An 11132-nucleotide genomic window follows, 5' to 3' on the forward strand; every position below is an offset into this window, starting at 1 on the left:
TATATTCATATATTATATAATTATATATTTATATATTATATATTTATATATATTTATATATTATATATTTATATATATTTATATATTATATAATTATATATTTATATATTATATATTTATATATTTTTATATATTTTTATATATTATATATTTATATATTATATATTTATATATATTATATATTTATATATTATATATTTTTATGTATTATATATTTATATATTATATATTTTTATATATTATATATTTATTTATTATATATTTATATATTTTTATATATTATATATTTATATATTTCATATATATATATGTTTGTTATATATAAAACAAAAATAGAAAGTATAAATATATAAAAATTATATCCTCCGGTATAAAATATAAAAATATATATTCTTATATAATCAGATTATATATTTAATATAGCATACATATATGTGTAACATATATGTAAATATATGTAAATATGTTTGTTATATATAAAACAAAAAGAGAAAATAGAAATTTATAGAAATTATATCCTCTGATATATAATATAAAAATATATACTCATATCATCACATTATATATTTATATATAACAAACATATATGTATAACAATAATATAAAAATATATATATAAATTATACAATCTGATTTTAAAATGTAAAATATATAAACTGATATAGATCAGATTATACATTTATATATAGCATACATATATATATAACAAAATGTAAAACTACATATATATATAAATTTTAGAATCTGATCTGAAAACATAAAATATATGACCTGATCTATATCAGATTATATGTTTATATAACATAAGTATATTTTTATATGCCAAAAATATAAATATGTATAAATTATAGAATCTGATCTAAAGATATAAAATATATGATCTGATATATATCAGATCATGTATTCATATAATAACACATATTTTATATATAACACATACATATATTTAGATATATCAGATTATATATTTATATATAACACATATATTTTATATATAACATATATACATATATTTAGATATATCAGATTATATATTTATATATAACATATATATTTTATATATAACATATATACATATATTTAGATATATCAGATTATATATTTATATATAACACATTTTATATATAACATATATACATATACTTAGATATAACATATGTATAACATATTTTATATATATTTTGTGTATAAAAATATATGTTTGTTATATATACTGATATATATATATCAGTATATATAACAAACATATATTTTTATATATATACTGATATATATATACTGATATATATATATACTGATATATATACTGATATATATATATATACTGATATATATACTGATATATATATATACTGATATATATATATATACTGATATATATATATATATACTGATATATATATATATATACTGATATATATATATATATACTGATATATATATATATACTGATATATATATATATATACTGATATATATATATATACTGATATATATATATATATACTGATATATATATATGTTCTGATATATATATATTCATATTCTTTTCTGACACAGGATTACATGGGGTTTTTTTGAATAATTTCATTTCCAAGTGGGACCAGCCCTACCTGTGACTGGATAACACACCAGGTAAGTCCAAGCTTATTTTAAGTAAGAATAAGGTGCTTAAACACCCTTTAGGGTTTGCAATTAAGGCCTTTAAATAGTGAAAAGTTGGGCAGGACTGAAAGGAGCACTAGAAAAGAGCCATGGAGGTGTTCAGTGACTCCCAGCTGGAGTGTGAGCCCGGAGAGAGGAGAGCACAGTCTCCTCCCGGCATCCACGAGTCAGGAGGAGGGCTGGGGAAATCCTGGAGAAGTCAAAACCCTACGGAGAGCAGCCCAAACTCTGGCCACACACCCGCCTGGGGTTTGGGCTGCTGCCCACACACTCTGCTCAACCAGCAGAGCTCTGCCCCAAGGCACAGCCCTGGCACGGCTCTGGGTGAGGGCAGAGCCCACCAGGGCCCCACCACCCAACCCAAGAGGAACTCCTGTCACTGCAGGCGCTGCCACTTTTCGTGGGAGCCAAACCCTGCCCCTCCCGGCGCCCCCAGCTCCAGCTGGGACGCCTTTGCCTCCCTCTTTTCCCCCCAGGACGCATCAAACGCGTTTCTTGCTCTCTCCTTCCTGACACCAGAAAAGCCTGGACTGCTTCCCGTTGTGCTGTGAGAGCTTGAAACTTGGCCATGCTATTTACAGCATCTTCCCTGCCCGGAGGGATTGGAGGCGCATCCTGATTTTTCCACCATCTGCAGGCAGCAGGAGCTGCTGCCTGTGCCAGCACAGCTCCGTGGTGAGCTCAGCTCTACCTGTCCAGGCTTCCTCGTGGCCCCTGGAAGCACCAGAGGGGGAAAGAACTGGATTTCCCAAGGGATTGCTGTCTGCTGGCTCTCATCTCCATTGTTCTCAGTGGTGCATCCATCCTTGAATTCTTAGTGGGAAAGGACAAATTAAAGAAAGGCTGTGAAGGGTGGGGTTGGGTTTCTGGTCCTCTGAACTCTGATGTTTGCTTTTGGCTACAGAAAAGCTTTTCAAAAGGACTTCAGTGACTCAGAAGCCTCAAATCTCTTGGTGTTCCTTGGCTCCTGCTGGAACTGCAGAAAGGCATGTTCTGCCTGTGAGTGTCTGGAGAAACATCCAGGCCTTTCTGCTCTCATTTAGCAGCCCCAGCAGAGGCTCTGGGCTGCCTGGTGGGGTTTATATATGACTTTTGGAGCCTTTTGTGACCTTGCCTTGCTGGTCATTCCCTCCAGCAAAGCTTATTCCTGCCTTGCACTGAGAAAAATCGGGACCCAGGAGACCTTATTCCTATAGACAGGTGGAATAACTCAGCCAGATTTTAGAGAATGCTGTGTCCCCAAATGTCCCCAAGAGAGCAGCCTCCAGGAGATCATGGCACTGGACAGGAGGTACCAGAGAAGAGAGCAAAGGATGCTAAGGAGGAACTTCAGAGCTGGTACCAGAGCAGTTCATCCCTGAGAGACCTGGGGACTGTTACTGCTGGTAATTCAATTAAGGAAATTAAGACAACATATCCTGCTCAAGAGGTACTTTGGTCACACCCCAGGAGCCACAATCAGAGGGAAGAGACTGAGTGAAACTGTAGGATTGTATACAAAAATTCACCATGCTGACTATACATCTCTTCCAACTTTAGGATCTAGAGAAGGAGTTAGTGCATTTACTTTTGATGAAATACTAAATATGAGTGGCTGGCTTGTTTTCCAGGGTGCAGCAGGTAATCTAGACATGTTAAAAGTTAAACCATAAGAAATTTTAACATTGAAGATGGTGCCAGGACAGACCAGGTACTGTGAAGCACCTGCTGACTTTGCTTTTGCCTTGCTCAGAAATTTGGGCTGCTTCTTTCCTCCTGACCCATCACACTTTTTGATTCCACTAATTAGATTAACTATAATTTTTCAGTGCCTTATTGTAGGATAATAAATGGCAGCAGGCACTTCCCATGGTTTTATATTCCAGGCAAAACAGAGTTGATTGAAGGAGGAAAAGAAACAAACTGCACAAGTATTGAGCTCAGGGAATTTAGCTTTTCCCCTCTCACAGGAGAGAGCTGTCTCAAGGCTAAATGTTTGTGTGCACAGGTACATGTGATAAACACTTGTAGACAGATGCTGAAGTGCAATTCTTCTGAAGGAGCTGAACTACCTCATTTGTGCTGTGTTTCTGACCTGAAAACAGCTCAACTTCAATAAGACATGATATTTGAAAAGAAGAAAGAAAAGAAGAAAAAAAGGGGGGAAAAAAAAAAATCAAGATTTGTTAGTAAATTCTGATATAAGGCAAAAAGGTTTAGGGTTGTGCTTCTGATCAAGTAGAGCTAAAAGCCATTCTATTGTCCTGGATGTGTCTTTGCCAGCACAAAAAGACTCACCAGCTATCAATCCCTCCAGGATTAATGAGTTTACTGGTACCCAATCCCAGTCTGGTCAAGATGCCTCAGCTGAGCAGAACACAGTGCAGGGAACATCAGATCTGAACAGACAGTTAAGAGCAGACAAAAACCACCAGGAGCATCACAGGGGACAGGGCAAAAGGCAGGACTTTTCCAACATCACAATGGCACAGGAACAAAGGTGGACCCCAAAGCCAACCACAGCTCCTACAAAACCCAGAGTGAAGCTGGACCCAAAAACCAACCACAGCTCCTACAAAACCCAGAGTGAAGCTGGACCCTAAAACCAAGCACAGCTCCTACAAAACCCAAAATGAAACTGGACCCTAAAACAAACCACAGCTCCTACAAAACCCAGAAAGAAGCTGGACCCCAAAACCAACCACAACTCCTACAAAACCCAGGCCAGGTCAGCTGTTTGCCTTTCTGGTCACCTTGATTATACAACCTTAGCAAAGACAGAGGAGTTTTTTGAAAATCAACTGTTGCCTTTCTCTGATGGGCTCTTGCAACGTAAATTAAACACATAAATGAAACTTCCAGCGTTCCCCAACCACCCTCCTGTGCAACTGGTCAGAATTAGAACCTCAGCCTCCCCGTTCCCACATGGAAACCTCCAGACTTAGCACTTCCCAGGGGGAAGCAGCAAAGGCAAGTCCATAAACATCTCAGAGAAAAATGACAACTGTCTGCCTGCACAACAACAGAGCCAAGACAGATTTAAAAAGGCAATAACATCCATCTCCTTAATCATCTCCCTCAGCTGAAAGTCAGAACAGGCTGCCTTAAATTTCAGCTCCGAGTGCTCTTCACAGGACACACATCATCCCCACGAATCAAATGGATCCAAGTTCATTTTTTCCACTTCAAGTCTCATGGTGAGTTCAACTTTGGCACTCCAACAAAAGGAGTCTCCGCTGCCAGCATGTGCAGGGCTCTGGGAGCACAGCGAGGTGAGAGCAGTGGAAACTCCTTTCTAAAGCGAGTTGTGCAGCACTGAGAGGGTTGCTGAGCTTCACCTCTGGATTTCAGGTTGCATTTCTGTGTGTGCCCTGGTGTTCAGCTCACTGCAGGCCAGGGCACAGAGGGGGGACAAAGGCGACAGTTTCATTTTCTCGCTCCGTTTTTTGGGGATTTACAGCAGCAGAAATCAAGCGCTTGATTCCTGCAGGGGATTTTGCTGAGGTTTCCACACCTCCAGGAATATAAAAGCCTCTCTCTGGGGATGTCGTTGCTTTGCTGAGGGTTCCCCCAGCACTTTGCAAGGACTTGGAACAACGTGGGAAGTCAACAGGCTTCCCCCAAGGAGCTGCTGGGATTTAGGGGGTCCCCAAGTAGCCATGAGCACCCCCACGAGCCAGGGGATCCCAGATGGAGTATTTTAAGTGTGATCACCTTGGTTTGAACAACCATGGTATATAATGCAACTATTTTATCTGACAAGATTGAAAAAGATTTTAAAATCAAAGCGTGATTGTTCATCATCCCCTCTGAAAGAGCTCATGGGAAATGTCACTAAAACTGGCGCTTTGATTTTGGATATATTGGCACTTCACCACCCAAATTTCTGTATCCAGAAATCCCCAAGCAGCTTTGTCTTGCACCAACCGATTTTTAACTTTCACCTGAAAACATCTACAGTTTGGTGAGGATTTTTTTTTTCCCCATCCCTTTCCAAACCACTTCCTGATAGCTGATTCATTCCAAGAACTCTCCTGTCTTCTTAATATCTCCCTTATCCTTTCTTTGCCTGTTGGTAACTTGTCTTGGCTTATCCTGTTGAAGTAGTTTGCAGGGTCACAGCGAGTGTCAGGGGATGTTTGTCTTATATCCCATGAATTTAAAAGCACCTTGTCCTGCAAGTGCTGTTGTCTATTTATGTGGCTACATCACCCCTTTAACTGTGCCCCACACCACTGCACATCATCCTTTTCCCTCTTCATCAGCCCTTTTAGTGATTTAGTAGTTTTTAAGGTGTCTGGGTGAATTCACACAGCTCCACATCACTCCAAACCTCAGAGTAACAACCTCAGTGCCTACCAGGGAAGTGAAAGCTTTTCACTTGTTATGGAGGTAAATGCAATAAATACATATATATAAATACACATCTCTCCATAAAGCTTTCATGCAAGCAGAGCTTTGTCTTGTGTTTACTTGCAAACCACTTTAAAACCTGTTCCTGCCATAAATACATAATTGTAAAAGAGTCAGCAGGACTAAAACTCTTGGTATTGAGTGCTACACCTAGTGGTAAATGTTTGCAGGATTTGTAGCTTTTTTTTTTGACATTTAAACAAACAATTACATACAAACAACGTGGAGAGAAACCAGTCATAATACCCAGAGAGCAGGGGAGATAAAACCACTCCAGATGCTTACACAGGGGGCCTACTCTTCTATCAGCATGCAAGAAATTTATGCAATTAAATTATAATCATTAATGAATAAAAGCTATACATCAGGAGAAAAAACCCAGCTGCTTAAGATGCAATTTGAATGTAACAAAGCAGGAGTAATAAATGGTGTTTTGCCATTCCTGCTCCGTGGCACAAGATGCTGGATTACACTTGCTTATTTACCAGGCTGCTGACCCACCAAAACACTGAAGGTATCTCAGAGCAAATATGTCAAAGAAAGAAAGAACAAGTTGCAAAGGGCACAGCACTGCACCCCTGGGGGGCTTAAAGCAGATTTTGATTCATAATTCAAAGAGTGAACAGACATTTTAAACGCAGCGTCTTTAAAGACAGATATTTACCACATATATATTTGAAAACACAGTAGGCTTAATGCAACAATACTTCTTTATATTTTGCATTAAATAGCCATGGGACAAAACCCTGCTTGGAACAGGCACCTGCATTCCCCCTCACCAAGGGAGTGTCACAGCACTTGGATCCAGAGTCACATTTCCTCTCACTGGATTAGCGACCTTTAAAAATCTCTTCTGCAGAGCACTGAGTGCTCAACTCAAACCAGAAGCTCTCATTGCAAATAACTTGTTAAAAAAAAGAAAAAAAAAATAATAATTTCAGGAGTAAACCTCAAATCTCTGCTCTCCTTTAGTAGCAGCTTATCTTCCTTCTGCTTGAAACTTCCAGGGGACAATAACTGGAGAGCCTCCTTCCACCTGAACGCCCCTGTGTCACAGGAGCAGAGCCCTCAGTGCAGCCCAGAGTGATGCAGAGCTCTCAGATACAACTCAAGTTTTGCTCTGAAGTTGTACCTGCAGTTTGCACATTCCAGCCTGCTCCATAACCCTCAGTTAACAAAGTGTTCCCTAAACACTTGGCATCTCCAGCTGGATAAATAAAGCACCTGTAGCCTGAATTTTCCAGGTCCTGGGGATGCTCAGGTGTTGAAATGTCCCTTCTTGCATCAGAGGCTTTCAACACTGCTGGGAACTGGAGGGATTCAGCAGGGAGAGCCTGAATTCCACAGGGCTGGAATACAGGGATGCACAGACAGCTGGGAGCCTTCACTTCCCAACATCCCAAATGCTCCCCCTCCCACTCACAAATGAGGGTTTGCAGTTACATGCTCAAGGTCATACTTGGAAATCAGTGGAAGAGATGAGAACATCCATCAGGAATCCCAACTGCCAAGAGCAGCCAGGCCCAAAAACTCCACATGGCATCACTGGTACAGGATGTCAGACAGGACACAGAGTCAGGGTAGGACAGGTGGGAAGGGAAGAGACAGAGGGATCCAAAGCTTCCCCTCTCTTCTCTCCATCAAATGCTCAGCAAGGCAGAGCCAGTGCTGCTGCAGTCAGTGCTGCTCACTTGCCAGCTGGAAGGAGACACAAGTTTCATGGGTCTGAACTCTTAAGTAACACTCCAGTTTCCAGCTCCCATCTCCTGAGGTGCACAAACACCATCCAACTTTACTGTGGATATCATTTCCTTTCCGTGTTTCTCTATTTTCAAACTGCTGAGCAACAGAAATGCTTTTAGCAGCCATTTCCACATGCTTGATGTTCTCCACAGTCTCTAAAAAGATTTCCTAATAACCCAAGCTTATCTAAATCACTTGCTGGTGGTGTTGTTAACATGCAGAAGTTGAGCAAGTGATTAAAGAGGAAACAACTGGTGGGTGCCTGATATGAAATGAGCTTCCACATCTAAAAGGATGGAGTGAGTTCCTGTCCATACCAGCAAACAAGTGAGCAGCAGGTTTTTTGTGGTCCCCACAGAGAGGCCATGGCTTGGGCAGACAGGGAGGATGGTTGGAGTGTTGGGCTCCTGGCAGTTTGTGCTCCTTTCCCTTTCCATTCTAAGGTCAGGGAACAGCTCCATTTATAAAGGGTGATGAGTTCATACATGACTGGAACAGTTATAAATACATGAGCATCTCTATATTAAACCACAGAATCATTTAGCTTGAAAAAGCCCTCCAGGACCATCAAGTCCAACCCTAAGCCATGTCCCCAAGTGCCACATCCACCCAGCTTTCAAGCAGTAAAGAGTTTATCCTGTTAATTTATTGCTTATAACCATTTCTGACATATAATGTATGCTGCTATTACTCCTCCTGCATAGAGTCCATTATCCTACCATGGGAGAAATACAGAATTATGCACAGATTGGGAGGTTTTGGAGCAAAGACTCCCAGTTATTCCCATAGACTCATATCCACTTTCTGTTTAATGTTAACTCTTGGCTGACTTCAGGTGTTCAAAACAACCTGTGCCCACAGAAAACAGGGATTTTGGGGACTAGATGTGGCCTTGAGTTTAACCACAAGGAAAACAGGGAAGGCAAAGATGATGACAACATATTTAAAGTGTTAAGTGGCACAGGGAACAGGCAGGAAAATGCTGCTTCATTGCCTGGATCATATCTGTGTGATGGGCACGGGGGAAACACAGGGGAGACTTTGCAGCACAGGTTCTCTTGTGTTGTGGCTCTTCCCTGCACCTTTTAAAGCCTTTGAACCCAAAACACTCTGCAGAGCCCATCACACTTGAGTTCCAGGCACGGCTCCACCATGGAATTACTTCACCTGGAGTTACAGGCACACCAGCCATCAAAGCCAAATCACTTTTCCACTGCATCGTGTTTTCTTATTGATAAAGAGATTAGAGATTTAAACCAATTTTTTTTTTCCTTAATCTCACCCTCACGTGTAGTTTGAGAATTAGAGGAAGGTTTAGTGCCAGTATTATATCCTGACAGATCTCAGCCTAACTTCCAAGCATCCTGTATATTAAAGAAACCAGAAATCTTTTATGATACCGGAGACATTTAGACAGCTGACACTTGCACATCCTCAGGAATATACAATCATCATCACTTCAGGCAGTCAAGCTTTTCAGGCAATAAACTATGATTTGCCTTCACTAAACCATGATTTGCCTCCACTAAACCATGATTTGCCTTGTCCTTCACCTGCAACAGTAATTTAATCCACTTCACTCAATTTAGCAACAGCCCTCTAAAAAGAAGAGCTGGGAACCCAGGTTATTAATTAAGAAAAGAGTTTGAACTTGTGCTGGAGAGGGAAAGCGATCCTAAGTAGTTAGACAATATTATTCAAAATTTCAAGTGTCTAAACTACAAGCTCTGCAATGGTGGGGGGAAAGGAATCGTGGTATAAAAATATTCCAAGGACAGCAAATATTCAATGTATACACAAAACACGTAGAAACACGTAACAAGATGATGAGATTGAGCACTTTGGAGTCAAAGACTCCACAGAGAGATGGTAACCCCCACAATATTAATTTAGCCTTTTTTTTTTTTTGTACCTTTATGTCTGATGTTAATTTTACTGACAATTAATAAGCCAAGATTTGCATATCACAGAGCAGAGAGGAAGGGGAAGCACGGCACGAGTGACACGTGGTTGTTTAAAATTCTTAAAGTAATGCCAGGGTGAAATCCCTGACTCCTTTTTCCCTTGTCAAAAGGTGATATTTCTGTAAAACTTTAGGGGAACTCCAGGAACTTTGTTCAGTTGTGATGACTGAAGTGTGGAATTTCAGGGCATGATCACTCCAAATAAAGGATATCAAAGCATGGGAGATAGGGACGAGTTTCACATGGAGTTTTGGGGATTGTCCAGTGCCAAGATGCCCTGGAAAACCACGGCACAGTGGTTCACATCTCACTGGTCACTCTTGCCAAGCAAAACAAGCCTTGTAAGCTGAAAGGGCAGAGGAAGCTGCTCAAGCATCACCTTGAGCAGGTCCATCACAGATCCCTGCTTTGCCCTCCCCCCAAATCCTGGCTGTGCCTGGAGCTGGAGAGAATATTTGGGAGGGGAAAAAAAAAATCAGAATTGACTTGCAAACGGGTGTTTGGGAAGGAAATGGTTTATCTCTGACTTATAGCAGGTGCCAGAGCTCAGGAGTTCTGCAGGGCACAGTCACACCAAAAAACACACAGGGGTTTGGCCCAACCAAAATGGGCACAGAACTTAAATTAACACCTGAATATTCAGGGATAGGACACAGTCACCCCCAGTTTGATACAGGGTGGAGCAGGGACACTGATCTGGCCCCACACCAGCACAGGATAAATCCAACCACAGGTGTGGGACACAGGGACACTGCAGTGTCATCCTGCTCAGTCCCAGACTGGAACTGGTCAAGGTAGAGGAAAATCTGAACTAATGAGCTCCCCTGCACCCAACTTGCTCCCACAAGCAGCCATTCACTGAGTATTCCTGCCCTGCATCCTTTAGTAACCCTATTATCCACGTTTTCCCATTGTCTGGAGTTCCAGCCGCTCCGTTCCTGTGGACAATGAAAACCAGACTGCACTGTGCTACCTTTCTTGACATTTTAACACCCACCCCTTTTCCTTTCTCTCCGAAGAAAGGGCAGAACAAAGTTCAAAAAATAAAATTAAATAAATAAATAAATAAAAAATCCCCCTATCTCGGGTTCTGACCCTGAGCTCTGATCTGCCTGGGCAGTCCCACAGCCCCACCAGCTAAACGACCTGTCAGAGAAAAAGAACTAAAGACGTGTCTACAGATTAAGCTTTTATTTCGCAGTTAATTAATTAATATTTCCATAAACACATACACCTCTCTTCCCGAAGTTCTGGAAGTCAGCACATTTTTTTCACGGCAGACTGTTGTAGCTCCTTTTCTCCTCTCCCCCCTCCCCTTCAAACTTTATAATAAAGCCCCAAAAGTTCACATAATGTCTGGCTATTGTT

The sequence above is a fragment of the Chiroxiphia lanceolata genome, chromosome 23 (genome assembly GCF_009829145.1).
Source record: "Chiroxiphia lanceolata isolate bChiLan1 chromosome 23, bChiLan1.pri, whole genome shotgun sequence".
Taxonomy (NCBI): Eukaryota; Metazoa; Chordata; class Aves; order Passeriformes; family Pipridae; genus Chiroxiphia; species Chiroxiphia lanceolata.